Source organism: Oryctolagus cuniculus, chromosome 3 (genome assembly GCF_964237555.1).
Source record: "Oryctolagus cuniculus chromosome 3, mOryCun1.1, whole genome shotgun sequence".
NCBI classification, from domain to species: domain Eukaryota; kingdom Metazoa; phylum Chordata; class Mammalia; order Lagomorpha; family Leporidae; genus Oryctolagus; species Oryctolagus cuniculus.
In genome coordinates this window covers 109,789,159-109,801,955 of record NC_091434.1, presented here as the reverse complement: position 1 = coordinate 109,801,955, position 12,797 = coordinate 109,789,159, and positions in this window count along the sequence as shown.

Sequence of the window (12,797 nt, the reverse complement as noted above, 5' to 3'; positions counted from 1 at the left end):
ATTAGTTTTGTTGTTTTTTTTACTACAATAACAAATTATCCTTAAAAGACAGGAAGTTATATTGTCACAGTTCTGGAGGTCAGAAGTCCAAAATCAAGGTGTTGGCAGGGTTATGCTTCTTGTAGAGACTGCAAGGGAAAATCCGTTATTTGCCTCTTCCAGCTTCTGCTCTGCCTCACTGTAATAAGGACATTTTTCATTGAACCTAGGGCACACTTAATTATATAGAATGATCTCCTTATCTCAGCAGCTTTAACTTCATTACATCTACAAAGACCCTTCTTCAAATTAAGGCAGCATTTGTAGGTCCCAGCAACAAGGCTGTAAACACAGAGTTGGGATGAAGGTAGGAGAGCACCATTCGGCCCATGACACGCAAGCAAGGGAAGTGAGAAAGCACAGGACCAGTCTTGGGAAACAAAAGCACTCTGGTCTCCGACGGTGTAGTGAGAGCAAGGCTGGACAGGTTAGCCATAGCTGGACCGTGAGAGCTGTCTGCACTGTGCTGAGGAAGGGACCCCTCGCTCTATGAAAGGCAAACAGCTGCAGAATTGTAGGCCAAGGGGTGTCAGACTCGAGATTATGCCTCAACATCATGCAGAGTGGCCAGCAAAGACAGAGGGAGGGAAACCATTTCAGAGGCTGGGGCCGTGCCCAGTCCCAATAAAATAAAGGCCTGAATGAGAACAGCACCCTGGAAACTGGGAGGTGGAAGTGATTACAGCATGTTGTTTATTCTGCTGTCAGACCACTGGCTTCTAAAAATACCCTCCAGCAACACTTTCCAAGAGCAGGGCCAGAGAGAAAAGTTGTACCCAAATGCCATTTCACTGGGGGTTTCTGGGTAGAGTTCCCTGTGGGCTATTGTGGGAGGAGCAGGAAAGTTGCATCCAGCTTGTCTTTCTAACTCTGATGGTGGGGAGAATGCTGGTACCATGTCTTCAGGGGTTGATGGGCCCTATCAGTCAGCATTTTTGGTCCCTGGTCTCAACTTAGCTGTGTGTTATATGCTGCGAGAAATACTGGTGAAAAAGAATGCACCACCTTTATTTTCAGTGTTTCTGAAGTAGTAACGTATGTAAAATAGCATTGAAGAGGATTGATTGACCTTAGAGGCACACTTACGTGAAGCAGCATAGCACTGGGGAGCTGGAATGCAATCTCGGTCAAGGACATGTACATCCCTGCACCTTGGCCAACTATGGCTTGTCTCATTCTCTTTATATGAAGCATAGGACTACAAATCCCTTCCTAGTAGAAGAGGTACGAGGATGAGAGGCGATAATGGCTCATGCATTCAGCGGTGCCTGATGAACAGCTGCTGTCCAGTACAGCGCTGCCACTGTTGGGAGCAGAGTGGGGATCTGCCATGAATGTGGGTAGCTGGAGTGGTGGGTGCCCTTGGCATGGGTTTCAAGAGTGTCCATGGGGTGGGTGGGCTCTGGGCAAGTAGAACGTGAAGCTGTTTCTAGGTGAGAACTCAAGCTCAGGAAGACATGCTGCTGAAGTTGCTGCATGTCCCACTGCTTATTTAAAGCTCCTACAAGAACAGGGCATGAGGTTGGTGTTGTGGCACCGCAGGTTATGGTGCCACCTGTGATGCTGGCATCCTACATGAGCACTGGTTTGGGTCCTGGTTGTTCTGCTCCCGATCCATTTTCCTACTAATATGCCTGGGAAAGCAACGGATGATGGCCCAAGTGCTTGGGCCCCTGCCACCCACATGGGAGACTAGGATGGAATTCCTGTTTCCTGACTTCAGCCAGGCCCAGCTTCAGCTGTTTTGGGGAGAGACTCAGCAGATAGAAGATCTCTCTCTCTCTCTCCCTCCCTCCCTCCCTCCCTTTCAAACAAATACATTTTTTTTCTTTTTTTCTTTTTTTCTTTTTTGACAGGCAGAGTGGACAGTGAGAGAGAGAGACAGAGAAAAAGGTCTTCCTTTGCCGTTGGTTCACCCTCCAATGGCCGCTGCGGCCAGCGTGCTGCCGGCGCACCACGCTGATCCGAAGCCAGGAGCCAGGTGCTTCTCCTGGTCTCCTATGGGGTGCAGGGCCCAAGCACTTGGGCCATCCTCCACTGCACTCCCTGGCCACAGCAGAGAGCTGGCCTGGAACAGGGGCAACCGGGACAGAATCCGGCGCCCCAACTGGGACTAGAACCTGATGTGCTGGCGCCACAGGCAGAGAATTAGCCTAGTGAGCCGCGGCGCCGGCCACAAATATATTTTTAAAAGGTCTCCTACAAGAGTAGGCCCATAAGGGAGCCCAGGGATGTCGTTGTCCTGTTTCATCTGGGAGATTCTTCTCTTCCTTGGTGCAACCTGAGCTCTGTGTGCTGCAACCCTGGAGACCCCCGTCACCTCTTTCCACCACTGCCCTGCTTGCCTTTTTATTTATTAGAAAGGTTGGCTCAGCTCTTACTGAAGTATCTGCGGATGATACAAACATACATAAATTATATGAAGGCACTGCCAATAATTCATGGAAAATTTAATCTAAACGTATGTTTACTTTGGTGAAAAAAAGTTTTGAAATCCATGCATGTGGGAAATCTCCAGAAAGTTCATGGAAAACACATGCTATGAAAAAACTATGCATTGATTTGAAACATTTTGCAGTGAAGTACATTTATCATTTAGTTCTGCTGTTCCATTGTTTTTAACAGCCATCAGATATATACAGATGCACGCACACATGTGCAGTGGGTCTCCATACCACTGGGTTCCATGTCCCAGATCCAACCAACTGCGGACTAACAATCTCTCTCTCTCTCTCTCTCTCAAATAAATTAGTTAATTAATTGCAGTTTATAGGAGGATGGTCTAGGTTTTATGCAAATACTACCTCCATCATTTTATCAGGGCCTTGAGTATCCCCAGATTTTGATATCTAAAAGGGGATCCCGGAACCAATCCCCCATGGATGCCGAGGGGTGACCGTGCTTGTGTGAAGACACGTAACCAGAGAGAGGCAACCTGCTTCTGCCGTCCGTGAGCTATCCGCCCTATCATACACCCTCCCAACACTGTATGCCTTGCTTCCAGTTTTGTTATTGTTTTTGTATAATCCCCTGCCTCAGCAATAACTCTGCCTCTGGTCCTAGGGCTTCTGATGCCCACGGGAAATTCTGTCCTGCTAAATGAGCCCATTAAATGACAACACATCACAGAACTAAACCCAGGAGGGTGGATGAATTTCCCATTCCTGCTCAAATCCGTTGTCTGATGATGTTGTTTTGTTTGTTTGTTTGTTTGTTTGTTTGTTTTTTTGACAGGCAGAGTTAGACAGTGAGAAAGAGAGAGACAGAGAAAGGTCTTCCTTTTTCTATTGGTTCACTCCCCAAGTGGCCCCTACGGTTGGCATGTTGCGGCCGGCGCGCTGCGCTGCTCCGAAGCCAGGAGCCAGTTGCTTCCTCCTGGTCTCCCATGCGGGTGCAGGGCCCAAGGACCTGGGCCATCCTTCACTGCACTCCTGGGCCACAGCAGAGAGCTGGACTCGAAGAGGAGCAACTGGGACAGAATCTGGCACCCCAACCAAGACTGGAACCTGGGGTGCCGGTGCCGCAGGCAGAGGATTAGCCTAGTAAGCCGTGGTGCCGGCCCCTGATGATGTTTCAAAAAGAAAAACCCAGCCAACCAATGCTCGCATTGTGGGAGTGTCAGTTCTGACTGAAGGTCTATATTTTTGGATTTAAAAGTATTTCAAGGGCCATGGAATGAAATCTCTGGGAAACTGGGAATGAAGTTCTGGGTAACAAATGTCTACTCAGGAACTGAGTATAAAGTACTGATGGGTGGCTCAGACTTGGTGTTAATAAAGATAAAGAAATAAAAATGGAACTTGTAACCATGTCAGGCTTATGGCAGGGTGCTAAACCTTAATTAAGACAATTGAGATACAGTGAGCTATACCAAAAAGGTGTCTATCCTACAGAACCATCACCAAAGAGAAAAAAAGAGAATAAAAGCATGTTTTCAGACTGACAGATGTACTGACTTTCAGAGCTTTTTGATTTTTTTTTCCAAAATGTGTATTTGAATCTTGATGTTGCTTCTTGGTTTCAAGAGGTATCGGACGCTTTTATTAAACATGAATGCCTCTTCCTTTTTGTAAATTTATAATTTCCAGTATTGGAATGTCCTCAATTGCTGGATATTTCATTTAACTATTTCTTAAAATAATTATTTTACTTTGTCACTGGAGAAAATATCAGCTACATATGACAAATCATAGTTCTGTTGAACATTTTCTTCCCTGACCTGGAAGAGAATAAAAACCAGGTCCACAGGAAACATTAACTACAGTGGGAAGATCTCAAGGACTTGGCATGTTTTTGTCTGGTAAAAAAAAAAAAATGTGGTTGGTAAGAAGTAACTTACATCAGGAAAACCTCAAAAAAGGTGTGATAACAATTGCTTTACTGTCAAAATGAAACTAAGATAAATATTAAGGAATTAGACTAGCATAAGTGTACCATAGCAAAATCCTAAGAAATAAATACATATTATTATATGTCAACTATGACATAGATAAACCAATTTAATCCTCACAAAAAAACCTCTTGAGATAGGAATGAATATTATGCCCATTTTACAGATAGAAAAATTGAGTTTCAGAGAGATTAAGTAACTCACCCATATCCCACAGACAGCTTACATCTCAGAGCTGGGATATAAACTGGAGCAGTCTGGCTGCAGAGTTCATGCTTTTGATCTGCTTGGATCAGGCAGCAAATATTCTGCGAGTACTCATGGATGCAATGCTTTCGGTATGCTCGAGACTGAATGAGTCAGTTTCACTGCAGTAGCAGACAGCCCCTAGTCTTACAGTCTGGCTACAATAAACGTTTCTTGCCCACTTTGTGTAAAGGCTGTGAGTTGACCATGACTGACCTGCTGCTCTGGGCCTATCGAGGCTCACCTCAGCTCAACAATGCATGTCTGCTTGTAGAGCCAGGATGAAGGAAGGGTTCCTCTCCAGGATTTGTAGTGGGCAGGAATTGGAGAGTGGCAGGGAGAATCTAAGCAAACATACACATTTACCCCTCTATTCAGACACAGTAAATGTCTAGTCTGCTCACATTCCATTGGCCTACACAAGTCAGGTGATCAAATCTGACATCAGTTAGAAGAGGTGATCTAATTCTCCAGTGGGTATAAAGTTTAGGCACACAAATGGAGGAAATGGTTAATAACAATAATCCAAAAGCAAAAAGTCCCTGCACCCTATCCAAACAATCTAGCAATAAAATCACAAAAACAAGACTAGGGTAAAAATAGAGAACCACAAAGGATATGGGCCATCCTCATCTTAAGTGACTCTTGCTTGAATGATAACTACAATCTGATCATGCAAAGCCAGGTAAAACAAAGGATGCTTACATAATAGCAATACTCAATAATAAATGTTGAATTGTGAAACAGGACCCTGAATGAAAGTTCTCGGGACATGTGAAATGAAATCCAAACCATGCCTGCAAGATGCTATGTTATATTGCCTTTGACCACTGTCTGCCCTCATCCCCACCTCTCCCTTTTCCACTACACTCAAGCCCCAGGTGCTTCATGCCATCCTTGTTCCTATCCAGGACCTTCGTATGTGCTTCTCTCCCTGCCCAGAGCCATCTCTCCCAGATCTTCACAAGGCTGGCTCCTTCTAAGCACTGAAATCTCAGCCGCCATTTGACCTGTTCAGGGAGATGTCTGTGACCAGTCAGCCTAAATCAGGCCTTCACAACCCTTCCATTCTCAAATCTACAGTCTCTGTCTCCTACACAAGCCCCAGCACTGTTTGAGACTCTCCTCTCAACACAGATGTTTACCTGTTACTGGTTTGTCTCTTCTATCAGAATGTAAGCTCCAAAGTGCAATGAACTTGTGTGACTTATCATTCTACCCTCATTGCCTGATACATATGGGACGCATGATGAATATTATTGTGTGCCTGAATACATATGGACAAGAACTGGATCACTTAAAGCATTGTAGTCTTGGTTTAGATTTTTAGCTCAAATGCCTTGGAAACATTTGCACAATTTAATAGTTACAAACAATCTTACATTGGTTTTCTCATTTTTGCCTTGTGCTTTCCTACCCTACCTGTATCATTTTGTGGGCATGGGTCACCATTCCAGGGGACAGTCCCAACCATGGCTACATTTTAAAATCAGCTGGAAGGTGAATGGGAAATGCTCCACAAAGATTGCTGCCCTAAGTCCCAAGAATTCTGACAATCAGTCTAGGCTGAGTCCTGGATGAAGTCTTTGTGACCCACCCCCTACTTAATGATTCTAACATCCAGTCAAGATTAAAAATGGCTTCTCTTGGCGGTGCTGAAAATATAGGAGAGACCCAGAAGATGCTCGTTGGCTCTTTAAGTGTGGTGAGTTGAGCCTTTGGCTGCATTTTGACAGTGTCTGACATGTAACCTGTCACTCTGTTAGCTGGCTTCCTAGTAAAGAGTTGATGGATGACTGACTGACTGATATACTAAAGTGTATAGGACATTAGAGGAGGCAGAACTCAGGTGGCTTGGTGCAGTTGGAGGAAGATTTCTAACAGGCAGGCAGTGTTGACTGGGCCTGGCATCCGCTTTGGTTTGCAAATAAAATATTCTAGAAGCCTGAAATAGACAGGTTGGGACAGGCCATGGAGACCACACAATACAGTGGCTTACAATTTTGTTTATTTACACAGACTTCAGAATTTGATGAGTGCTTGAGACAAAAAAAAAAAAAAAACAACAACAACAAAGAAATCTGTAATTGTGTATCCAATCTGAGCAAGTTCAGAAAGTCCTGAAAAATGGTTTCCCAAGTTAAAATCCTGATGGGTACAGCACGAAGTACTTAAATTGAAACCAAGGCCCAGATAGGGCAAGTGCCTGCTTAAAGCGGAAGTTGAGTCAAGAAAAGCACATGAAAACAGAACAGTTTTTCTGAGGTTGAATGTAGCAGCTGATCATACTTCACCTAGCCACTGAAGATAAGTGAAAAGGAGGAGCTCACACCTGATCAGCTCATGTTTCCTGCTTCAGTCCCTGGGCATCTCAGACTTCATACAACACAGAGTTCCTACAGCTAATCTAACCCCACAATGGTACCACTTTGTTAAAAGAAGAAGAAGAAGAAGAAGGAGGAGGAGGAGGAGGAGGAGGAGGAGGAGGAGGAGGAGGAGGAGGAGGAGGAGGAGGAGGAGGAGGAGGAGAAGGAGAAGGAGAAGGAGAAGGAGAAGGAGAAGGAGAAGGAGAAGGAGAAGGAGAAGGAGAAGGAGAAGGAGAAGGAGAAGGAGAAGGAGAAGGAGAAGGAGAAGGAGAAGGAGAAGGAGAAGGAGAAGGAGAAGGAGAAGGAGAAGGAGAAATGCTAGAACAACCAAGTCTTCCAAATTTGCCATGCTTTCCTGCCAAACTCTGAGAATACAGTTGTGGAAAATAACCTCAAATGAATTAGAGCAAACTTGAAATGAAGGCCAGCCTGTGGCAGGCCCCAGAGCATGACTCTCTTCTGCTAATCTTCTGGGGGAGGGAGTCACACTTGCTGCCAACACTTCCTGTAAATGCCAAGGAAAAGAAGGAAACCCATGTTAATCACTAGGTTCTTTGCAAGAACCATGAGGAGAGAGCTGGTGCCTGCATCCAAACTGGTACTTGAGAATGTCAGATACATACCTTCTCCCAGTTACTGATATACCAAATAAGCTTGCTGCATGTGGCAGAGACTCAAAACACAAAATTAAATGGTCAGACCATAATCCACCAGCTTAGAAAAGAGCCCAGTAAACAGTGCAAAGGAAAGTGGCACTGCCTGGTTAACAACCAAATTCTCCTGAATGTCCTAGACAACACTATAACACCAATAGCCAGCTATTTAAAAGCATTCTTTTAAGAAGTTTTATTTAGTTATTTTTATTTATTTGAAGAGCTGGGTGATAGGGAGACAGAGAGAGAGAATCTTCCACCTTCTGATTCACTCCACAAAGGCCTACAACAGTCAGTGCTGGGCCAGGTTGAAGCCAGGAGCCAGGTACTCTATCTGGGTCTTGCAAGTATCTCAGTCACCATCTGCTACCTCTCAGGGTGTGAATTTGCAGGAGATGACATCAAAATGGAGTGAAGACTCAAATCCAGGCACTCCAAATGGGGTGCAGTCATCTCAAGTGGCAACTTAACCACGCTGCCCATCCCAAAGATGTCTTAGTTCATTCAAACATTGTTTTCTAACTTCTTGTTTTCGGTATATCATTTTTAATATGTATTCTTTTTTAATAATTAGTTCCACAGATTTATTTCACTTTCCTACTCACATGAACTTGGATTGGATTAATCAATAGTATGCAGCTCTGAATGTACCAGCGAGACCCAGCATAAAATTAGATACTTTGAGCTACTCTGCAGAGTGTACCCTCATCACTCCTTGGGACTAAGTATACTCTTCCATTGAAATAGCTTAGTTCTTAAATATGGCACTTAGACCAAGTACGTAATTTGTCATACAGTTTAAATATGAAAATTATTTCAGCCAAACTGTGGAGAATATAGACTACATAGCTTCAGGCACTCTGAGTTTCAATGGGTTGTGTTAAGATTCATGAAGAAAGGCAAGTGCAAGTGACAGACCAACCAATGTGAACTGTAACCCACACTTCACCTCAGCATCAAAGCCTTATCCCATAGCTCAGTAAATATATGATAATTTATTTGAAGTTGTTGAATAATTGGCCTCCTCTGCTAGCTAAGCATCCCAGCCACCTACCATGGCCACAGCCACATGTTCTCTACAGTTTTCAGGCATCCCAGGTAAGTCCCTATTTTGCAAACATCAGCAAAGGTTTTGAGGGCTCTGAGACCAAAACTCAGTATGATCTCTCCCTGTCAGCTGCCTAGGCACATGGGACAGGGAGAGGGAGCATTGGACCTTGATTAGAGCTGGCACTAGGCAGCTTCTGCCCTCTCAGCCCTACTCCAGTCCTTTGCCCAGCTTTCCAAGGTTGAGACCATTGCTTCAGCTACATTACTGACTGTACTGCAAGGAGGAGAATTCCAAGAAAGCATTTATCCCTCATAGTTTCATACAGATTTCCTTTCTCCCTTTTCCTCCTAAAAATCCCTCCCCTGAAGAAAGCGCCCCCTTTGCAACGCTGAACATTGATTGTGTCCTTAACCCACATCAGAGCCCCCCTCCTTGGTGAAGCTCTTAGAGCATGTAGCTTCTAGAAACAGTGGTCAGCAACAGTGACTTTCCTAAAAAAGACTCGCAGTAGTGACCTAACAATTGAAATGCAGTTCCCCCAGACATGACAAGAAGCTGTGCTTTTTAACCAACTTACACACATAAAACAGTTGGAGGGAAGCTTGCTGAAGACTAATTGTTTTATGGGTTTGGCCAAGTCATGATCCTTTCAGAAGGCTGGAAGGGAAGAAACAAATTCACAAACTAGCCACAGTCACAGATAGATGTAGAATTTCTGCAATTCGATATCCAGCCTTCAGGCTGAGAAACCTGTATTTGCATAAGGATTTTGCAAATGAAAATGACATTTTCAGTCTAGTTTTCTCATTCCCATACCTCCCATTTACCAAAGAGACTCTCCCTGATATTTATCTGATGTGAATGTTTGCAATGGACTAATTAATGTAGGCACCTCAAGGAGATCTCAAGGGGCAAAGATATCTGAAACATCTGAGGCTCCTGGCAGCCACCCTGCCTGATAAGGATGCTGAGAGCCAGTCAGCCACAAGCATCATTAGGCATTCCTCACTTAGTCCTTTTCATTCAGGCAGATAGAGGGGACCTTTTGGAAGGACGGACTACTGATTCCCCATAACTTAAAGGAGAGAGGCACATTATGCAGCTCTCATTTGAATTATATAAGACTCCTAGATAAGCAGTTCCTCTCTGAGATAAGAGTGGAAGCTCATCTTAGCCACAGAGCTATTTCCCTGAAAGGGTTCTCATCTACACTCTGAGCAGCTGCTGGGAGAGACATGAGCAGTCATCTGGAGTCGAAAGTGAGCTGGACCCGCAAGCTTGGCAGAAAGACTCGGAAGCCTAGCCACTGGGAAAGACTGGCCACTTACTAGATACCACCATGAGTTACGGGATGAATCCCCAGAGTTAGACCCATTCCTTCCAGGACCCTACTGAGACCCAAATAATGCTGTAATAGGAATATTCCTAAATATGTAATCCAAAAGGAAGGGTCACAGATGTTAGTTATTTAGGGTGATAAAGTTTCCCAGCTTGAAACCAAAGCAGCCAGAGGAATGCAGATCAGTTTGTAATGAAGTCAGACTTGTGAGGCCCTCTGACTCAGGCGCTCAGTGGACCAGCCAGGACTTCAGTGTGTCTCCCATGTACTCAGGCACAGAGTGGCCTGGGAGAGCAACTGGGCTCAGCACAGCCAGCTTCGCTGTGGCCGAGTTACACAGAAGCCCAGTGATTAGCTCTGCCTCTCTGTCTCCCCTATATCTGCAAAATTACGGAATAGACGCCCACCAAAATTGAAAGGACGTATGTGGTATTCAAGGAGCGAAGAGCTGATCTGGATCCACTTACTGGGATCAATTTCAGCATGTATGTATAGCGGAGTTAGAATTGTTAACCTGTAGCCCCATAAGAAGCAACTATATCAACTCGAGTACAAAGCTTACCTGTCATACCTTTCTTTCTTTATTATTTATTTGACAGATAGAGTTAGACAGTAAGAGAGAGAGAGAGAGAGAGACAGAGAGAAAGGTCTTCCTTCCATTGGTTCACCCCCCAAATGGCTGCTACAATAGGAGCTAGATTGATCTGAAGCCAGGAGCCTCCTCCTGGTCTCCTATGCAGGTGCAGGGGCCCAAGCACTCAGGCCATCCTCCACTGCCTTCCCAGGCCACAGCAGAGAGCTGGACTGGAAGAGGGGCAACTGAGACTAGAACCCAGCACCCATATGGGATGTCAGCGCCGCAGGCGGAGGATTAACCAAGTGAGCCAGGGCGCCGGCCCCTCATCTGTCATACCTTTCGCCTTAAGTCTTAGTCTCTATTCATTTTCGGAGATACCTACACCAGCACTCCCCCCAGTCTCTTCAGTCAGGTTGTTTCATACATTTGTAGTACAATGAAACTCTCTCATCACATTATTCTTTCTTTCCTGAAATCTCCCGGCCTTGAAAATTATTTTTAATTTGCATACATTAAAATTCACTCTTTGTGCTGTAAAATTCTATGGGTTTCAACAAAAATATAATGTCCTAGCCAAGATCAGATAATCGTACAGGATAGTTCATCTCCAAAATCATCTGTGTTTCACCTATTCATCCTTCCATTGTTCCCCACTGGAAATCACTGATCTTTTTTAGTATCTGTATCATTTTGCCTTTTCCAGAGTGCTGCCTGGTTAGAATCATACAGTCTGTGCCTTCTTTCACTTTGCAATATGCACTTAAGATTTTCCAGTGCCCTCTCATTACTTGATAGCTCATTTGCTATTGATAAATAATATTGTATTTGTATGGATGTGTCACTATGATGTATCCATTCAATTAATGAGGAACATTTTAGGTACTTCGTGGTTGTGACAATAATAAATGAAGCCACCATAACATTTCTGGTCAGAATTTTATGTGGAGAAAAGGTTTCAACTCAAATGAAACTGCTGGATCATATGGTAAGATTATGCTTAACCTTGAAAGAAACTATGAAACTGTTTTCCAGAGTGACTGTGTTATCTTGCATCCTCACCAGCAATGCATGAGAGTTCCTACTGCTCCACATCCTCACTGATATTTGATATTGTCAGTTTTCTGGAATTTAGCTGATTCTAATAAATGTGGATGGCATCTAACTATTGTTCAAAATAGAAATTCCCTAATTAAAAAAAAGATACTGAGCATAAGAGTTCTTTGAATATTTTGGATGTGAGTCCTTTATCAGATGTGTGTTTCTTGCAAACATTTTCTCCTAGTTTATAGAGTCTTTCATTCTTCAAACAGTGTGTTAAAATAGAGCAAAGTTTTTAAATTTTACTAAAGTCCAACCTACTTTTACTTTCATGGATTGTGCATTTGCTGTTGTATGTAAAAATTCATTGTCAAACTCAATGTCACCTAGATTTTTTAGAAGTTTTATAATTTTTGATTTTATATTTATATCCATGATTCATTCCTAATTTTCATGAAAAGTATAAAGCCTGTATCTAAATTTACACACACACATATATTGATGTCCAATTTTTGTAGCAGCATTTGTTGAGTAAATGATCCTTTCTCCATTGAATTACATTTACTCCTCTGTGAAACATCAGTTAGCTATATTTATGTGGATATACTTCCTGGCTTTCTATTCTTTACTTTGATGTGCATAGCTATTCTTTTGCCAACATCATATCTTCCTAGTTACTGTAGATTTATGGTGGGTTCAGATAGTATCAACCTACTTCCTCTTTTTCATTCTTCTACTTAAGATGTATAACTTGATATTCTGACGTATATAAATCATAAGCACAATCAAATTAATTACTATATACATGACCTCACATAGCTATTCATATAGTTGTGAGAACACTTAAGATCAGATTTCTTTGCAAATTGCAATCATATGTCCTGCTATTAATTATAGTCACTGTAATGCACATTAAATTTCCAGATCTTACTCATCTTATAACTGAAAGTTTAAGATGATCCTTTAAAAAATCTTCCTCCTTTCCCTACCCACCAATCCTCTGTTTATGTAAATTCAATGTTTTTAGATCCCACATAGAAAGGCTTCCATAGCCTTGGAAACTCATGACTGGAGCATAGGGAGATTACTGATGCCATA